The sequence below is a fragment of the Crocuta crocuta genome, unplaced genomic scaffold, assembly GCF_008692635.1.
Source record: "Crocuta crocuta isolate KB4526 unplaced genomic scaffold, BGI_CrCroc_1.0 scaffold194, whole genome shotgun sequence".
In the NCBI taxonomy this organism is placed as follows: Eukaryota; Metazoa; Chordata; class Mammalia; order Carnivora; family Hyaenidae; genus Crocuta; species Crocuta crocuta.
In genome coordinates, this window is record NW_027530084.1 from 2,406,477 (window position 1) to 2,426,480 (window position 20,004).

At 37.4% G+C, this 20,004-nt stretch overlaps 1 protein-coding gene across 6 annotated transcripts in view; it reads right to left on the bottom strand.

Annotated features, from left to right (window-relative positions):
* The window catches only part of KLHL32 (kelch like family member 32), a 113,831-nt gene that overhangs the window by 39,014 nt on the left and 54,813 nt on the right, over nt 1-20,004 (bottom strand). Inside the window, exon 1 of one of the 6 annotated variants that reach the window (XM_077764735.1) lies at nt 837-855. The exons of the other annotated variants lie outside the window; for them this stretch is intronic. The gene's annotated coding sequence lies outside the window, so the exon portion shown is untranslated. Of the gene's footprint in view, nt 1-836; nt 856-20,004 lie in introns of those variants that run through there. 6 annotated transcript variants of the gene reach the window in all.

Genomic DNA, 20,004 nt, shown 5'->3' on the forward strand with positions numbered 1-20,004 from the left:
TTAATAGATAAATGAATTTTGTAGTCTAAAATAGATTTATTTTTTTTCTGATAACTAGAATTACTGGCTGGTTTATAAGGTATCAAAGGCTTTTTCCTTTGATGGTAAAGCTTCTCCTCCATATGTTTGCTCTAATTCTCAAAAAACAAAAGCTTCACACTTACAGTCTAATTATCAAAAGAATGACTGGCATTAGTGTGAGTTCATATTATTCATTTTTTTAAATAGAACCAAATTCATTACTAGTCCTTAAAAAAAAGGGATACCATGGGTATGTATACAATTAATAATATTTACATTAAAAATACTTTCTTGTTATCTAGTTTTTCACATTACACTATCCATATTTTTAGTGCTTATAATGCTACCTAAACAATTAAAGCCAAGAATATTTCTACTAAGTTAGCATCTTGAATAGGAGCATACTTAATCCATGCATTAAATTAAAACTATTATCCATATTATTTCTGTCACACTTGAGGAAACCACACAAATGGATAGGTAATTAATAGACTCAAAATCTGTAAAGAAAGTCTCAAATTTACGAAATATCTGTAAAGGGTTGAGGCACTTGAAAATATAAATTACATTTATGTCACCTAGAGTGAACAGATATAAACTTGTGACCTAAAACATGTAAGTAATGTACCATGTATTATTTAAAAATAGATGAAATAATAAACGAAGGTAAAATCTACCACAATGCAGATGTTAGTTGCCCTTTAGAATATCAGTAATATTTTCTCTAACTCCCAATTACTCATTCTATAGACTGCTGTAATCCTGCCTCCAAAGATTTCTGCATGGTCTATGCAGGGGTAAGCTCTCAAGGTCACCTCTATGGGTCTCTGGTGTCCTGGCTTGTTACGTTCTTGTTGGATCTTTAATCTCCCGCCTGCCATCAACCAGATTCTTCAACCATTGCCCATTTCCATGAGGTAGCTTTAACCTTCTTCTCTTCTCTTGGGAATAAAGAAAATGATATGTTTCTCATATTCTTAGGTAAGTAATTCAGCTCACTCTTTATTCTACCTTTTTTAAAATGTTTGTTTATTTTGAGAGAGAGCGCATGCTCGTGCAAGCAAGCGGGGGAGGGGCACAGAGCCAGGGGGCCAGAGGACCCAAAGTGGGTTCTGTGCTGACAGCAGAGAGCCCCTATATGAGGCTCAAGCCCACAAACCATGAGATCAGGACCTGAGCCAAAGTTGGGTGCTTAATCCACAAAAGCCACCTCGGCTCCCCTTTACCTTTTTTGTGTCATCTAGACAGACACAAATGGATCGCCTAAACAAAGGCTGTTCTCCCCACAAAAAGGTAGACATTATGTGGCTCAACTCTTGTGCCCTGAGAAAAGTGGTCAATTAAACAATTAAAAATAATCAAATCAATTTGTTGATCTAAACAAATCACCAGGTATGAGGATCCTTCAGTGTATCTTTTACTCTCAGCTGTATCATTTGGGAATGATCTGTTTTTTTTTTTTTTAATGTTTTATTTATTTCTAGGAGAGAGATAGAGAGACAGCGTGAGCAGGGGAGGGTCAGAGAGAAAAGGAGTCACAGACTGAAACAGGCTCCAGGCTCTGAGCGGGCAGTCAGCACAGAGCCCGACGCGGGGCCCGAACCCACGAACCGCGAGATCATGACCTAAGCGAAAGTCGGACGCTTAACCGACTAAGCCACCCAGGCGCCCCATGGGAATGATCTGTTTTTGAGACCTTTGTTGTAGTGATAAACAAATGTGTTGTTTAGTTTCTTGGGAAAAACATGGTTTTCAAAAACCAGAGACACAGAGATCAAATTCAAACTTCATCAAATACCAGCTGTGTGATCTGTGAAAATCACTTAGCATCTTTAAGCCTCATCTTCTGAGCAGCAATGTGAGGGTAAACAAAATGCTTCTTCAGAATAAAGGGAAGTCCACTTAGGATAAAACCTTTGTTAATTATTTTGGGGAATGTAAGTGATCGGATTTGCTTTCTTTAGGCCATTTAGTTCTTTTATTTAAAAAAATTTGTTTTTGCCATTTGGCTTCATCTCAGTACAACGCTACAGTGGTTTTGTTTTCATCTTCTTCAGATGGAGAATGGTAAAGGCTGGGGCAGAAGTGAAACGAGAGGAGAAAAAGTAAGTGCTAGAAACAGCTGGTCTGTGAGAATCTACAGCAACAAAGAAGATCGCATTCTTAGAGGACATTCCAGGTCACTAGAAACTTTTAAGTGGACATGCCACATTATCAAGCTCCAGACCTCTACCAGGCAGGTGGCTTCCTCACATGGAGGAGCTGCCTGCAGGGGTAACAGGCACTCTCTCATGTACTTACTTGAATAACTCACTTTGTTCTCCCTCAAGCAAACCTTACATCCTTGACACTCACCTAACCCAACAAGCTGAACCCCTTCCAATGGAATCCTTTGGACCATTTCCAGCCTAAAAATCTTCTATCTTGAGTGAATCCAAGGATCTGCCTTGTCCAGTTGTCTGCTGAGCACCACCCAAAAAGTAGGACAGAAATTGACAAACTGGGCCACCACAATTTTGTGGTTTCCAACCTGAGTATGAGCTCTGACACTTAAATTTTTAAAAACATGTCCATTCCCTCTGTTTTTTTGCAGAGGCTTTTTTCCACCCAAGACCACCTCCCTCAGACCTTCTATACTAGTCCTGACACCGCAGAACCTTGACAGACAATCCTGTCTCTCACTGGACTCCATGGACAAGGAACTCCCCAGGTTCCTGCCCCTCATCTGGGAGCTAACTTGGGTCCACATCCAGCATCGTCTCCTAACCTTCAGGCTTAGAGTTTGAGGGGTCTCTCCTTGTCCTGTCCAAGACAGAACCCCTCCCCAAATCCCTCATCCTGTGGTATCCTGTGGAGTTATCAGCATTCCTGGTATCTAGGAGGTGCTCTCAGCCTTTACTAACCAGGGAATGCTGCCTTCCCTTCCCCTTCTATTTTGCTCTCTCCTTTCCCTTATCTACCAATTTGCTTACTGCACTTTTGTCCTTTAAAAAGTTCCCTCCTTTGACTCTGGATTTCCTCCTCTAGCTACTCTCTCTTCTCTCAGCCAAACTTCCATCTTTTTCTTCCCTCCTACTCTCTTTTTTTCTTCATAAAGCCAAAATGCTATTTATTAATTTATAATTTAAAAATGTAGCAGGGTGCCTGGGTGGCTCAGTCAGCTAAGCAGCTGACTCTTGGTTTTGGCTGAGGTCATGAGATCATGGTCGTGAATTGAGCCACCGTCAGGTTCTGTGCTGATGCTGTGGAGCCTGCTTGGCATTCTCTTTCTCCCTTTCTCTCTCTCTCTCTCTCAAACTTTCTCTGCCCCTCCCCCATGTGTTTCTCTCTCTCTCTTCTCTCTCTCAAAATAAACAAAGTTAAAAAAAAAAAAAGAAAAACTATGGCTGTCACATGGGCTGAATTATGTGTGTACCTAGAAACAGCACATCGTCTCCCAGTAGGCGGAAGATAATAACCAGAATGTTGTCTGGCAAGCTCGGATTCAGGGAGTGAGCTTTAGATGATATCCTAACTTCTGGCCTATACGTGCAGTTTGTACGTCTTCACTTCTACTTCCACACCCTAAACCACTACATTTTAGCTTCCACGTTCTTCCACTCCCCTACTTTCACTGAAATTACCAAGAAGTTCCTGACTAAAAATTGCAGAGAAAATATTCTGGACCTTGATGTCCCAGCAGTATTGGACACCTCTCAGCATGCCCTTTCTTTTTTGGTTTTGATTTCTTTAACACTCATCCTCTGACCTCGCCCATCCCACATTTTCAGGCTCCTTCCTCAGACCTCTGCACCCTCCTCACTAACATCTCCCAACGTTCTGCCTTGGCCCCTTTCCAGTCCAGCTCTTGCTCATCTGTCTCCTCACACTCTCCACTGCCTCATTTGGTCTCATCTGACCTGCTCTGAGACCCTCCTCTCATACATTTGGTCTGAAAAGCCAAAGAAAAGGTGCTGTCTCTGAGTCGGAGGGGCAGAGGTTTTGAGAAAGTTCTAGCCAGTGAAGAGTGGCTGAGTAATGGCTACAGCCAAGTGAGTGGGGTCTGGGGAGGTGTGGAGGGACACCAGTGCGGGGTACAGGAAGGGCTCCGCGAGCTGCGTAGATCCCACACCAAGCTCTCCTGTCAACTGGCTTCTTCCCATAGGGTCCAGCTGCCTGGGCACAGGCAGAGACAACGGGACCCCAGGGGTTTGTCCAAGAGCAAGTGCTTGCCAGAGGGCAGGAGCATTACTGAAATGACAGCACTATGAAGCCCACTCATGAGGACAGGGAGGGGTTAATGAATAAATGAGAAGCATCCCAGTGGACCTAAGGTGAAGTTAGGAAGGTACTATGAACCTTCGTGACACCTGCATTAAGTACTCCCTGCTTTGTACCACTTCTGTCCCTGGGAAAGACTTCCATCATCACATATATCACATACTATCCTAGAATTATCTGCTGAGTCTGCTCCCTCTACTACACTGAGTCCCAATGCAGGACTATGTCTTACTCTTCGTTGTCACTGCACACTAGCCTGGAAGAAGGTTAAGGTGGTTAGGAAAATAGCTCAGTGTCTCTTGGTTGGTGAGAAGGTTCACATGCTCTGTGACCACAAGCCAGCTCCACCACACCCCCTGTTAATTCCCAACATTTTGTATGTAATATTTTAGATGCAGGTAAAACAATATTTATAAAGATAGAGAAAAGCTAAAGCTACAGCATTTAAAAAATGTTTATGAAATTTTACATTGTTCTGATTTTAATGAATATTAGAAATCCAACATCTCTCTAGTAGGTCTGAATAACTTAAAGTTATTTAAAATGGGGCAATGCAAGTTTCATATAAATTTAATCAAGATGAAAATAAACATATATTCTAGGGAGTTAAAGAAGCTTTAACAAATGTTTTTTCATTAATGAAATATCTGAAAAGCTTTTTTGATTGTCAGCTTCTAGAGGGTAGGAAGTGCATTTGCTGAATTAATCTTATTTATCTCAGAACAAGCAAAGGACTTAATAAGGATGTAGCATTCACCAAGAGCATCAGGAAAGCATTAAATACCGTTTTTGAGTAAATGCAGTAGCATCTGTCTTATTTTTGCAGTTTTAAAGCACTAATTTTGTGGTTAGTTTCCCATTATCTTGGTGAAATTTGACAAAAACAAAAAGGTAGGCTGTTCTGCAAGATGAGCTCAGGATTAATTTTCACTCACAAAAAGGTATCTTTTTAGTAGTTCACAAACAATATCTCACAATGGAAAGCGTACCTTTTAAAGCACAACTGCAGGATATGTAATGCTTCTTTTGCTTCAGTATTGTGAATTTCAAGTAGAAATGATGTGGAGCATTTGTGAATTGGGTCACAGTGTCAAATGCTACAGGAGCCTGTAAAATTTGACTATCTCTAACATCTTAAATTAAATGCTAATGGGCATATCCATATAGCCTGCTTTTCTGAATTCATCTATGCTTGTCTCATTTTAAAAACCATGGACAGGTTTCAAGGTGTCCTGACCCCAAAATGGACAGAGAAAAGGGAGGGAGTATGGAGAAAGAGTGAACACGCTAGAAATACTGAATCTCTAAATATTCACTTTGTGTTTTGTGGAACAGAAATAAGCCTCTAAAATCCACATTCTAAAATCCTTACTCCCTTTACCTCAGGCAAAGCTTGTAAACTACCAGAAAGATGGCAATGACCTAATCCCCCATCAGTTAAATTAGAAATATTTGATTATTTGTTAAAGGATAAAATCTATTTATTTGCAACAATAAATCTGGGTAACACTTCTAGATCAGTGATAGGGTGATATGTACCGGCCTTTTTTTTTTTTAAGGGGTATACTTCGTTTTTTAATCTAGTACCCCTCCTTATCCATGGTTAGATTCACAGTTGACTTATGACAAGCTGGTCCTAAGGAAAGAGGAAGAAAACTGAGGTATTAGAAGTGTCACTGGTGATTTCCTTTTCTTTCTAATTACAGGTATAGTACCGTATACAGGGAAGTAAGTTTTTCATCTCAAGTCCACAGTGGGGAGAAACAAACCTGAGAAAATTGGGATTGCTTTCATTAAGCTTGGTTAACACAGGCAGCATACATTAGTGCAAAAGAACAAAGAAAATGTATTTCCTTTCACAGTAGGAGCAAAACAAAGTGATAGAGCAATATCGGTAGTAAGTTGATACTTTTAGTAAAACAGAAAAGGAAACATACAGACCCATATTGAAAGAGAAATCAGCTTGATATCAGGATGATAGATCTAGCCAGTCTAGAATGAACGTCTGTGTTTTTCTAAGGCCTCACTAAAGAAGATATTAAGTAGTCAGACATTTAAGAATATGTACTGGAAACTGCAGCATTTTTTAAAAAGCTAGTTTTATAGCTAAGAAAACAGCAAATATTTGTTAAAATATTTGTGAGAAATTCATATAAAATTTAGATATGCAGTGCAAAATTTAGGAATGCATTAACAACATATGAAAATGAAATGAGTCAATGGAAGGAATGTAAATTGTAAGAAAATATAAGTTACATTGATTTTAGTAATCCATCACTGTTTTGTTATCCTAGTCAAGTACAGATCTCTTCCTTCTATTAGCAAAGGCTTATTTGTAGCCAAGTCTGAAATTTCTTCAGCAAAGCCAACAAGATATAGTCCTGGTAGTTATTTTCTTAACTACTGAAATATACACTTAAAAGTGAGTAATTTACCAGATAAACAAAGTTTTTTTATCTAAATATATCTATATACACTAATGTCCAAACACATATCTGAAGTTTATTTGGTATATAAGACCAGTAATTATTGGATCCATCTCATTTATCCCTCTCCGTAGTCCAATTCCTAACTTCATTCATTAATTACAGAGTACTTAAATCCTGACATGAGCTATGTTTCTTCAATGAAAATCAATGAATTGCCAATAATTGAGGCATAATCCAGAGAAGCCAAGACTGTGGCTATCTCCCTGGTTATTGAGGACAGCAGAAGGAGAAATGGGCAGAATACAAATGAACTTAATTTAAATGCAAGGGAGAATTTTGTCAGAGCAGATGTTAAACAACTAGAGAAGATTATTGAAGGAAGCTGAGAAGTCTTCAAGATTTACTTAAAGGTGATTGCTTCTCCCACTTATATCAATGGATAAATCATCCAGACAGAAAATCAATAAGGAAACAGTGTCTTTTAACGACACATTAGACCAGATGGACTCAACAGACATATACAAAACATTCCAACCAAAAGCAGCAGAATATAAATTCTTTTCCAGTATACATGGAACATTCTCCAGGAGATATCACATTAGACAATAAAACAAATCTCTATAAATTTAAGAAGATTAAAACCAGATCAAGCATCTTTTCTAACCACATTGAAACTAGAAAGCAATTAGAAGAAGAAGAAAAAATGGAAAAAACACAAATACCTGAAGTCTAAACAACACGCTACTAAATGAACAAAAAAGGGTCAATGAAGAAATCAAAGAGAAAATGAGATAATACATGGAGACAAATGAAAATGAAAACACAACAACCCAACGTCTTTGGGATGCAGCAAAAAACAGGTCTAAGAGGGAAGTTTATAGTGATACAGGCATACCTCAAGTAACAAAAAGTTTCAAATAAACAACCCAACCTTACACCTAAAAGAACTAGAAAAATAAGAACAACCTCCAAGGTTAGTAGAAAGAAGGAAAAAAATAAGGATCTGAGTGAAAGTAACTGAAACAGAGACAAAAAAAAAAATGGACAAGATCAGTGGAACCAAGAGATGGTTCTTCAAAATGATAAACAAAATTGATAAACGTTTAGACAGACTCATCAAGAAGTGAAGAGAGAGGACTCAAATTAATACAATCAGAAATGAAGGTGAAGAAGTAATAACCAACATCACCAAAATACAAAGTGTAGCAAGAAACAACTAGGAAAAATTATATGTCCACAAATTGAACAACTTAGAAAAAAATAGATAAATTTCTAGAAACATGTAATCCTCCAAAACTGAAATCAGGAAGAACAGAAAATCCAAACAGACAAATTACTAGTAATGAAACTGAATTAATCAAAAAACTTCCAACAAACAAAACTCCAGGACTAGATAGCTTCACAGGTGAATTCTACCAAACATTTACAGAAAAGTTAATACCTATTCTTTTCAATCTCTTCCAAAAATACAAGAGGAAGGGTAGTTTCCAAACTCATTCTGTGAAGCCAGAATTACCCTGATACCAATACCAGATGAAAACATTACAAAAAAGAAAAGAAAAGAAAACTATAGGACAACACCCCTGATGAAAATAGATGTGAAATTCCTCAACAAAAGATTAGTAAACCAAATCCAACAATACATTAAAAGGATCACTCACCAGAATCAAGTGGGATTTATTCCTGGGACGCAAGGACAGATCAGTATCCACAAATCAATCAACATGATACATCACATTAAGAAAACAAAAACCATATGATCAGGACTTCTGAAGAAGGTGGCAGAATAGGAGGAACCTGAGCTCACCTCGTCCTGCAGATACAACTAGACAACAACCCTCTCAGTGTAAATAACCCCCAAGATGACCCAAAGATGGCATACAGACTCTCTGCAGCTAAATTTAGAGAAGAGGCCACATCAAAGAGGGTAGGAAGGGCAGAGACACAGTTGAGAACTAAACAGACCTATAGAACTGTCTGCAGAAGAGAGGGACTCCAAAGCCCAGAGAGGAGAAAGAAAAGAGGGGATGAAATTCACACAATCTGACAATCAGGGGAGTTTAAAACTTATAATTAAAAAAAAAAAAAAAAAAACCAGCAGTCTTGTGGGCTGGAAAGGTGAGAAAAAACTGAGTCCCTACATTAAGGGGACAACACAACAAACAGCCCCATGTAGATACAGCATAGAAGCAGCAGTTTGAAAAACACCTGGGGTATACAGGAGAGAAATTTTTTACTAATCTCAGTGTGCAGCTAGAAGGACAGGGATCATTGGGGGACTTCTCCAGGAAAAAAAGAGCTGGCGGGCGCCACCATTTCCCTCCCCATCCCACATGGACACCTGCTAGAACCAGTGCAGTGCCAACACTCTCCACCTGACTTGCTAAAAGTACACCATATCCTGTGTTGTGCAGACACGCCCCCTAGTCATGCCTCAGCTCCAGGTCCCCTCCCACAGCAGAAAAACACAAACCTTGCTAACACTATCTGACCTATGACCTACTCCAGAATGCTTCTCTGAGTCCACCCACTCATCCCAGCCTCCTTAGGTGGAGGCAGCTGCAGGTCCCCTCCCACCAGCACAAACGTTGGTGGCACCATGCACCCCACTCCCATGTTCTCCTGCAGTTTGGTAATACTGCATCTCCGGCAAATGCCTGTTCTGACTCAAGTTAATCCAAAGGTGGCCCCACACTGGTTCACTAAAAACACAAGGACCAAACCCTACCCACAACAGGCAAAGAGAGCCATTGCAGATGAATGGATGGAAGAAAAGTGCTGCAGAGCCACAATAGCAGAGCACATACAACACACATTCAAGATGAACTCCTAAGATGCCAGGTTCTAATAAACATGGGACACTACACTGCAGGGCACTACAGGACCTCTTCTTCATAAGGTCACTATTTTCAAAAACAGGAGATGTAGTTGATTATCCTAACACATAGAAACAGACATACAGAGTCAAACAAAGTGAGGAGATAGAATAGTATGTCCAAAATGAAAGAACAGGACAAAAATCACAGCAACAGACATAAACAAAACAGAGATAAGTAATATGCCTAATAGAGAATTTAAAGTAATGGTTGTAAAGATACTCACTCAACTAGAGAAGAGTAGAGGACCTCAGTGAAACCCTTAATAGACAGAAAACAATAAAAGGAGCCCAATGGAGATAAGGAACTCAATAACTGAAATTGAGTATACACTAGCTGGAATAAATAGTAGACTAGAGGGAGCAGAAGGACAAATCAGTGAGTAATGAACAACTGAGGAATGTAAATCAATCAAGATGAACAAGAGAGAAAAAAATAAAAAATGAAAATAGCCTGGAACTGACACCAGAAGAGAGAGAAAAGGGGGCAGGGAATTTATTTCAAGAAATAATAGCTAAAAATTTCCCAAATCTGGGGAAGGAAACAGAAATCTAGATCCAGGGGTGCCTGGGTGGCTCAAGTGCTTAAGGATCAGACTTAGGCTCAGGTCATGATCTCATAGTCTGTAGGTTCAATCCCCACACCAGGCTCTGTGCTGACACCCAGAGCTTGTAGCCTGATTCAGATTCTGTGTCTCCCTCTCTCTCTGCCCCTCCTCCTCTCTCTCTCTCTCTCTCTCTTAAAAATAAACATGAAAAAAAAGAAAAAAAAGAAATCCAGATCCAGGAGTCACAGAGAGCCCCCAACAAATTTAACCCAAGAGGTCCATACCAAGGCACATAGTAATTAAAATAGCAAAAAGTAGTGATAAAGAGAGAATTTTAAAAGCTTCGAGAGAGGGGCACTGGATGGCTCAGTTAGTTAATCATCTAACTCTTGATTTCAGCTCAGGTCATGATCTCACAGTTGGTGAGTTTGAGCCCCAAATTAGACTCCATGCTGACAGTGTGCAGCCTACTTGGGATTCTCTCTCTTTCCTTCTATTTCTCTGTCCCTCCTCCACTAAAGTGCATGCTTGCCCTCTCTCTCTCTCTCTCTCTCTCTCTCTCAAAATAAATAAACAAACTTAAAACAAGCAGCAAGAGAAAAGAAAACAGTTACATACAAGGGAAACTGTCAACTGGTTTTTCAGCAGAAATTTGGCAGGCCAGAAGGGAGTGGCCTGATATATTCAGAGTGCTAAAGGGAAAAAAAACCTGCAGCCAAGGATATTCTTCCAGCAAGGCTATCATTCAGAATTTAAGGAGAGATAAAGAATCTCCCAAACAAAAGTTAAAGGCATTCATGACTAAACCAGCCCTACATGAAATGTTAAATGGGACTTTTTGAATGGAAAGGAAAGCATATAAGTAGAAGTAAGAAAAATAAGAAACACAAAAGCAGTAAAATTATGTGTATCTATAAAAACCTAGTCAAGGGCTTCACAAAATAAAAGGATGTAAAGTATGACACCATATATATATATGGTGTATATATATATATATATATATATATATATATATATACCCAAAACATGGAAAGGGGTAAGTGAAAGGATACATTCAAACGACCATCAACTTAATATGGACTGCTGTATGCATAAATTGTTATATACAAACCTAACGGTAACCACAAATCAAAAACCAGTAAGAGTTATGCAAAAAACTAAGAGAAAGGAATCCAAGTGTATCACTAAAGAAACTCAACAGATCATGAGAAAAAAAGAGTAAGAGAAGATTGGAATAGAGATCTATAAGCACAACCATAAAACAAGTAGCAAAATGGCAATAAGAGCATACCTATCAATAATTACTTTGGATGTAAATGTACTAAACAGTCTAATCAAAAGACAAAAGGTGACAGAATGGATAAAAAAAACCTATCTATATGCAGCCTATAAGAGGCTCATTTCAGACTTAAAAACAGATGCAGACTGAAAGTGAAGGCATGGAAAAGCATTTATCATGCAAATGGAAGCGAAAAGAAGCTGAGACAGTAATAGTTATATCAAACAAAACAGAATTTTATAAAAGACTGTAACAAGAGATAAAGAAGGACACTATATAATCATAAAGGGAACAATGCAACAAGAAGATATAACAATTCTAAGTATGTATGCACCTAAATACATAAAAGCAGCTAATAACAGCAGGAAAGCACCTAAATACATAAAGCAGCTAATAACAAACATAAAGAAAGTAATATACAGTAATACAAAATACTAGAAGACTTTGTGGCAATGCAACATAGTAAGTCCCACACTTATATCAATGGATAGATCATCCAAACAACACAAAATCAACAAGGAAACAGTGGCCTTGAATGACACATTGGACCCAATGGATCTAACAGATACATTCAGAACACTTCATCATAAAACAGCAGAATACATGTTCTTTTCAAGTGCACATGGAACATCACCTAGAAGAGATCACACATTAGGCCACAAAACAATTCTCAACAAATTAAAAAAGATCAAAGTCTTTTCCAATCCTAACATTATGAAACTAGAAATCAACCACCGTGGGGAATAAGTTTAGGAATTCCCTGAGGTTACACCAATGGGTTAACAAAGCATAGAGAATGAGAAAGCCGTAGGCTGAGATGATCCGTAGGATGAGACATCCTACGGCTGTACACACCCAACTTTGGGTAAACAAGATTAGGTAAATAAGATTGGGTAAATGGGGCAAAGGCCCCCAGTGTGGGACAAAGGTAAAGGGCAAGAGTAGAAAGCTATTTTCACAGAAAGGAAGGACAAAATTAGGTAAACAGGTAAATAGGACTATAGACTGAGATGGGGCAAAGTTGCTCAGAGGGGAGCTAATTAGCAAAAGAAAGGTGCCTTGTTAACCCTGAGGTAGCATGCTCTTTCTTGTCCCCTAGACCAGTTCAGGTAAACAGAGGTGGTGCCTCATGTTTGCTGTAAACAACCATCCCCCTGGTGCCAGGATCTTGTTTTGTACTGACCCAAACCCCTAATACCACATATCTCCACAACCTCCTTTTCCCCATGCCCATGAGTTAATGTTCACTGTTTCACTGTCTCTTTGTGCATGCCTACCATACTTGTAGGCCTTCTGATCCTAATAAAAATGGAGCAAGGCCCCTTATCTGGGGCTCTTGTCTCCTCCCAGATATTAGCCTCTCTCTCATTTTCAATCCTGCATCCTTCTCTATTGCTGGACAAGAGAGACCTTCAGACCCAGAGTCTATGACAAACCACAAGAAAAGAATCTGGAAAGAACACAAACATATGAAGGTTAAATAACATGATACTAAACAATGAATGGGTCAACTAAGACATCAAAGAGGAAATCAAATAATATTTAGAGACAAATGAAAATGATAACACAATGGTCCAAAATTTTTGGGGTATAGCAAAAGTTGTTCTAAGAAGGATGTTTATAGCAATATAGGCCTACCTGAAGAAGCAAGGAAAATCTCAAATAAACAACCTAACCTTATACCTAAAGGAGCTATAAGAAAGATGAACAAACAACCCAAAACCAGTAAAGGAAGGAAATAACAACAGATTGAGCAGACATAAATGAAATAGAAACTAAAAAGAAAAAACAAAACAGAGCAGATCAACAAAACCAGGAGCTGGTTCTTTGTAATGATCAAACCTTTAGGCAGACTTATCAAAAACAAAACAGAAAGAGAGAGAGAGAGAGAGGACTCAAATAACCAAATCCAGAAATGAAAGAGGAGAAATTAACAACCAACACCACAGAAATATGAAGGATTATAAGAGAAAAATTATGTACCAACAAATAGGACAACCTTGAAGAACTGGGTAAATTCCTACAGGAAGAAATAGAACATTTGAGCAAATGGATTACCAGCAAAGAAACTGAATCAGTAATCAAAATACTTGCAACAAACAAAACATTCCAGGACCAGACAGCTTCACAGGTGAATTCTACCAAACATTCAAAAAGATTCAGTACTTATCCTTTTCAAACTATTCCAAAAAAATATAAGAGGATGGGAAGCTTCAAATTCATTCTTTGAGGCCAGCATTACCCTGATACCAAAACCAAATAAAGACACCACAAAAAGAAGTACAGGCCAAAAAAATCCAATGAAACATAAATGCAAAAATCCTCAACAAAATTAGCAAACCAAATTCAACAATACATTAAAAATATCATTCACCACAATAAAGTGGGGTTTATTCCTGGGATGCAAAAGTGGTTCAACATTTGCAAATCAGTGTGATACATCACATCAACAAGAGAAAGAATAAAAACCATAGGATCATTTCAATAGATGCAGAAAAATGATTTAACAAAGTACCACACATTCATGATTTAAAAAAACTCTAAACAAAGTAGAATTAGATGGAACATACCACAACGTAATAAAGACCATATATGACAAACCCACAGCTAACATCATACTTAAAGGGGAAAAACTAAGAGCCTTTCCTCTATAATTAGGAACAAGAAAAGGATATCCACTCTCACTACTTTTATTCACCATAGTACTGGAAGTTCTAGCCACAGCAACCAGACCAGAAGGTAAATAAAAGGCATCCAAATTTGTAAAGAAGAAGTAAAATTTTCACTGTTTGCAGATGACATCATACTATTTGTAGAAAACCATGAAGGCTCCACCAATAAAACTGCTAGAACTGATAAATGAATTCAGTAAAATTGCAGAATACAAAAACAATATATGGAAATCTGTTGAATTTCTATACACTAACAAATAGTAAAAAGAGAAATTAAGAACACAGTTCCATTTGCAATTGTGCAAAAAAAAATAAATAAAATTATTAGGAATAAATTTAACCAAAGAGGTAAAAGACCTGTACTCTTAAAACTATAAAATATTGATGAAAGAAACTGAAGATGACATAAACAAATAAAAGACATTCCATGCTCATGGATTGGGAGAACAAATATTGTTAAAATGTCCATACTACTCAATGCGATCTACAGATTTAATGCAATCTCTATCAAAATACCAGCAGTATTTTTTTATTTTTGCAGAATTAGAACAAATAATATTAACATTTGTATGGAGACACAAAAGTCCCATGTAGCAAAAACAATCCTGAAAATGAACAAGACAGGGGGCAGGTATCACAATCTCAGATTTCAAGATATATTACAAACCTATAGTAATCCAAACAGTATGGTACTAGCACAAAAACAGACACACTGATCAATGGAACAGAATAAAAAGCCCAAGAATAAATCCATTTTATATGGTCAATTAATCTCTGATAAAGCAAAAAAGAATATGCAATGGAAAATAGACAGCAGTTTCTTCAACAAATAATGCTAGGAAAACTGGATAACTACAAGCAAAAGAATGAAACTGGACCATTGTCTTATATCATTCACAAAAATAAACTCAAAATGTATTAAGGACCTAAATATGAGACCTGAAACCATAAAACTCCTAGAAGAGAGCACAGGCAGTAATTTCTCTAACATAGGCCATAGCAACATTTTCTAGATATGTTTCCTGAAGCAGGGGCATACAAGCAAAAATAAACTATTGGGACTAAATCAAAATTAAAAGCTTCTGCACAGCAAAGGAAACAATCAACAAATCTAAAAGACAACCTACTGAGAGAAGATATTTGCAAATAAAATGTCAAATAAAAAGTTAGTATGCAAATTATGAAGAACATATACAACTTAGCATCAGAAAAACCCCAAATAATCCGATTTTAAAAGGGGCAGAAGACCTGAACAGACATTTCTCCAAAGAAGACATACAGATGACTACCAGACACATGAAAAGATGCTCAATATCACTAATCATCAGGAAAATGCAAACCACAATCACAATGAAATAGTACCTCACCCCTGTCAGAATGGCTAAAACTAAAAACAAAACAAACAACAATTGTTGGTGAGGATGTAGAGAAAAAAAAACAAAACACTTGTACACTGTTTGCGGGAATGCAAACTGGTGTAGCCACTGTGGAAAACAGTATGGAGATTCCTAAAAACAAAACAAAACAAAAAAATAAACAAAAAAACCAACTACCATATACCATATGATCCGGTAATTCTGCTACCCGGTATTTATCCAAAGAATACAAAAACACTAATTCAAAAAGGACACCTGGGTGGCTTAGTTGGTTAAGTGTCCAACTTTGACTCAGGTCATGATCTCATTGGTTCACAGATCCGGACCCCACTTTGGGCTCTCTGCTGTTAGCACAGAGCCTGATTCAGATCCTCTGTTCTCTGCCTCTACCCCATTTGCACATGCACCCTCTTACCCTCTCTCTCAAAAATAAATAAACATTTAAAAACAAACATAAAAAAGAAATGATTGGGGGTACCTGAGTGGCTCAATCAGTTAAGTGCCCAACTCTTGATTTCAGTTCAGTCATGATCTCATGGTTTGTGGATTCGAGCCCACATCTGCGCTGGACAATGTGGAGCCTGATTGGAATTCTCTCTCTCTCCCTCTCTCTCTGCCCCTCCCCTGCTCTCTTTCTCTCAAAAAATAAATTAACTAAAAAAAACCCTCCACTTATTTAAAATGATTTATGCATCCCTATATTTGTTGCAGCATTATTTTCTTCTTTTTTTTTTTTTTTACAAATAGTTTATTGTCAAGTTGGTTTCCATATAACACCCAATGCTCATCCCCACAAGTGCCCTCCTCCATGCGCATCTCCCCCCCCACACACCCATGAGTCCTCAGTTTGTTCTCAGCATTCAAGAGTCTCTCATGGTTTACCTCTCTCCCTTTCCCCCACCATTTCTCCCCATCTTCTCCCCCATAGTCCTCCGTTAATTTCCTCCTAATCCTCCTATACATGCAAACATATGATATTTGTCCTTCTCTGCCTGACTTATTTCGCTCAGCATAACACCCTCGCATGTACCCCAATGTTCATAGCAGCACTCTCAACAATAGCTAAAACATGGAAAGAGCCTAAGTCTCCATCAACTGACGATTGGATCAAGAAGATGTGGTTTATCTATATGATGGAATACTACATGGCAATGAGAAAGAATGAAATCTGGCCATGTGTAGCAACATGGATGGATCTTGAGGGTGTTATGCTGTTGCAGCATTATTTTCAATAGCCAAATTATGGAAGCAGCGCATATATCCATTGACATATGAATGGATAAAGAAAAAGTAAGATATAAAATGGAATATTATTCATCCATAAAAAAGAATGAAATCTTCCCATTTGCAACAACATAGATAGATCTAGAGAGTATAATGTTAAGTGAAATAGGTCAGTCAGAGAAAGACAAATATCATATGATTTCACTCCTATATGGAATTTAATAAAGCAAGCAAACAAAAAAAGTAACAAAAAACAAAAAAACAAAAAAACCCAGACACTTAGGTAGAGATACACAAACTGATAGGTAGCAGGGTGGGGGGATGGGTGAAAGAGGTTAAGGGGATTAAAAGTACTTGAATCACAATGAACACTGAGTAATATAAAGAATTGGTGAATCATTATATTGTACACCTGAAACTAACATAATACCATAATACCGAATGTTAACTATACTGGAATTAAAAAAAAAAACAAAAAACTATGATCATCTCAGTAGATGCAGAACAAGCATCTGACAAAATTCAACATCTGTTTATGATAAAAAATCTCAACAAAGTAGGTTTAGAGGGAACATACCTCAACATAAGTCCATATATGCCAAGCCCACAGCTAACATCATAATCACTGGGGAAAAACTGAGAGCTTTTCCTCTAAGATCGGGAACAAGACAAGGATGTCCCCACTTGCCAATATTATTCAACATAGTAATGAAAATCCTAGGCACAGCACTCAGACAAGCAACAGAAATAAAAGGTATCCAAATCAGTAAGGAAGAAGTAAAACTGTCTTCATTTGCAGATGACATGATAACACATATAAAAAACCTAAAGACTCCACCAAAAATCTATTAAAACTGATAAATGAATTCTGTAACATTGTAGAATATAAAATTATATACAGAAATCTGCCACATTTATATACACTAATAGCAGCAGCAGAAAGAGAAATTAAGAAAACAATCCCATTTACAACTATGCCAAAAATAATAAAATACCTAGGAATAAATTCAACCTAGAGATCTATAAATTTAATGCAATCTCTATCAAAATACCAACAGCATTTTTTGCAGAATTAGAATAATCCTAACATTTATATGGAACCACAAAATGTCCTGACTGGCAAAAGCAATCCTGAAATTGAAGAACAAGATGGGGGAGGGAGAGGAGAGGAATATCACAATCTCAGATTTCAAACTATACTACAAAACTACAGTAACCAAACAGTCCAGTACTGGCATGAAAATATACATATATATCATTGGAACAGAATAGAGAACCCGGAAATAAACCCACACGCACAAGGTCAATTAATCTGTGGCAAAGGAGGCAAGACTATAGAAAGAGGGAAAAGACAGTCTCTTCAGTAAACAACGTTGGGAAAACTGAACAGCTACATGCAAAAGAATGAAACTGGACCACTTTCTTACATCACACACAAAAACTCAAAATGCATTAAAGACCTAAATGTGAGGCCTGAAACCATAAAACTCCTAAATGAAAACAGATAATAATGTCTTAGATATCGGTCTTAGCAGTATTTTCCTAGATATGACTCCTCAGGCAAGAGAAACAAAAGTAAACTATTGGGACTATATCAAAATAAAAAGCTTTTGTACTTTGAAAGAAACCATCAACAAAATAAACAAAAACTTACTAAATCAAATAAGATAGTCACAAAACATATATCTGATAAAGGGTTAATATCTGAAATACATAAAGAACTTACACAACTCAACCCCAAGAAAACAAATAATCCAATTAAAAAATGGGTAGAGCACCTGAATAGACATTTTTTCCAAAGACATATAGATGACCAACAAACACATGAAAAGATGCTCAACATCACTCATCATCATGGAATTGCAAATCAAAACCACATTAAGATATCAACCCACACCAGCCAGAATGGCTAGTATCAAAAAGACAAGAAATAACAAGTGTTGGCAAGGATGTGGAGAAAAGGGAACCTTTATGCACTGTCGATGGGGATTTAAACTGATGCAACCACTATTGGAAACTGTATGGAGGTTCTTAAAAAATCTTAAATAGAACTAACACAAGATCCAGTAATTCCACTACTGGGTATTTACCCCCCACCCACAAAATGAAAGCACTATTAAAAAGATATATGTACCCCTATGTTTATTGCAGCATTATTTTCAGTAGTCAAATTATGGAAGCAGCTAAAGTATCCATTGGTATATGAATGGATAAAGAAGTGATATAATATAAATATGTGTGTATAGTATAATTATTACAATAATCTATATCTGTATATAACGGAATATTACTCAACCATAAAAAAGAATAAGATCATGCCATCTGTGACAATATAGATGGACCTAAAGGGTATTAAGCTAAGTAAAGTAAGTCAGAAAAGACAAATACCACACAATTTCATTTATGTGTACGGCCTAAAAAACAAAACAAAATGAACAAACGAAAACACCAGAAACTGAATCATGAATACAGAGAACACACTGGTGGTTGCCAGTGGGGAGTAGAGTAGGGAGATGAGTAAAATACATGAAAAGGATGATGGCATACAGACTTTTAAAAAAGTGATTGTGTCTTCTAAATACAAACATCTCAAAGTTACTGTTAGTATTTAAGTTATCTCATTTTCCTATTTCTCTTTGTCCTTGACATGGAAATTCAACAAGTTCCATCCGGGTTACAAAATGAGTGTCCTCCAAGTGAGAGAGGATAGAACCTTCCTCCCCAGTAGACAACCCTTTCAAAGGAGAACAGTTTAGATCTTTCCAAGAATTGGATTGGAAAAACAGGTTGATAATATGTTAATAACTTATGCCTCGTAGACTCCTTCTGTACCAGTGAAAAGGTAGCCATTAGGGGTTTGCAGGAGTGTATGGGTGTGGATGAAACAAGACTGGGAGTGAGTAGAATACTACCAAAATTGGGTCATGGGTACATGAGATTCATTATACTAATCTCCTTTTTTCATAATCAAAAGGCTTTAAAAAAGTGAAGGTAATGTAAAACTAAAATAACAAATACCCCCAAATAATCAGTAAGAATGGAAGAGTAAACAGGAATGAAGAATTTAGGATGGTATGTGTAACTACAATCCACGGGTAATGCAAAAACATTGACTTAGCCAATAACTTAAATTCCTTCCCTCCATGCACATGGCTCCTACCTGGATATATTACCCATTACTATGCCCATCAAAATGGATTTCCTGGGCTTTTACTTTGCCTGCCCTGTCTTTGATGAAACATTTCCTAGTCAAGCAGCCCAGAGTGGTTAAAAAAAAAAAAAAAAAAAAACGCAAAAAAACATAAAAAACAAAAAAAGAG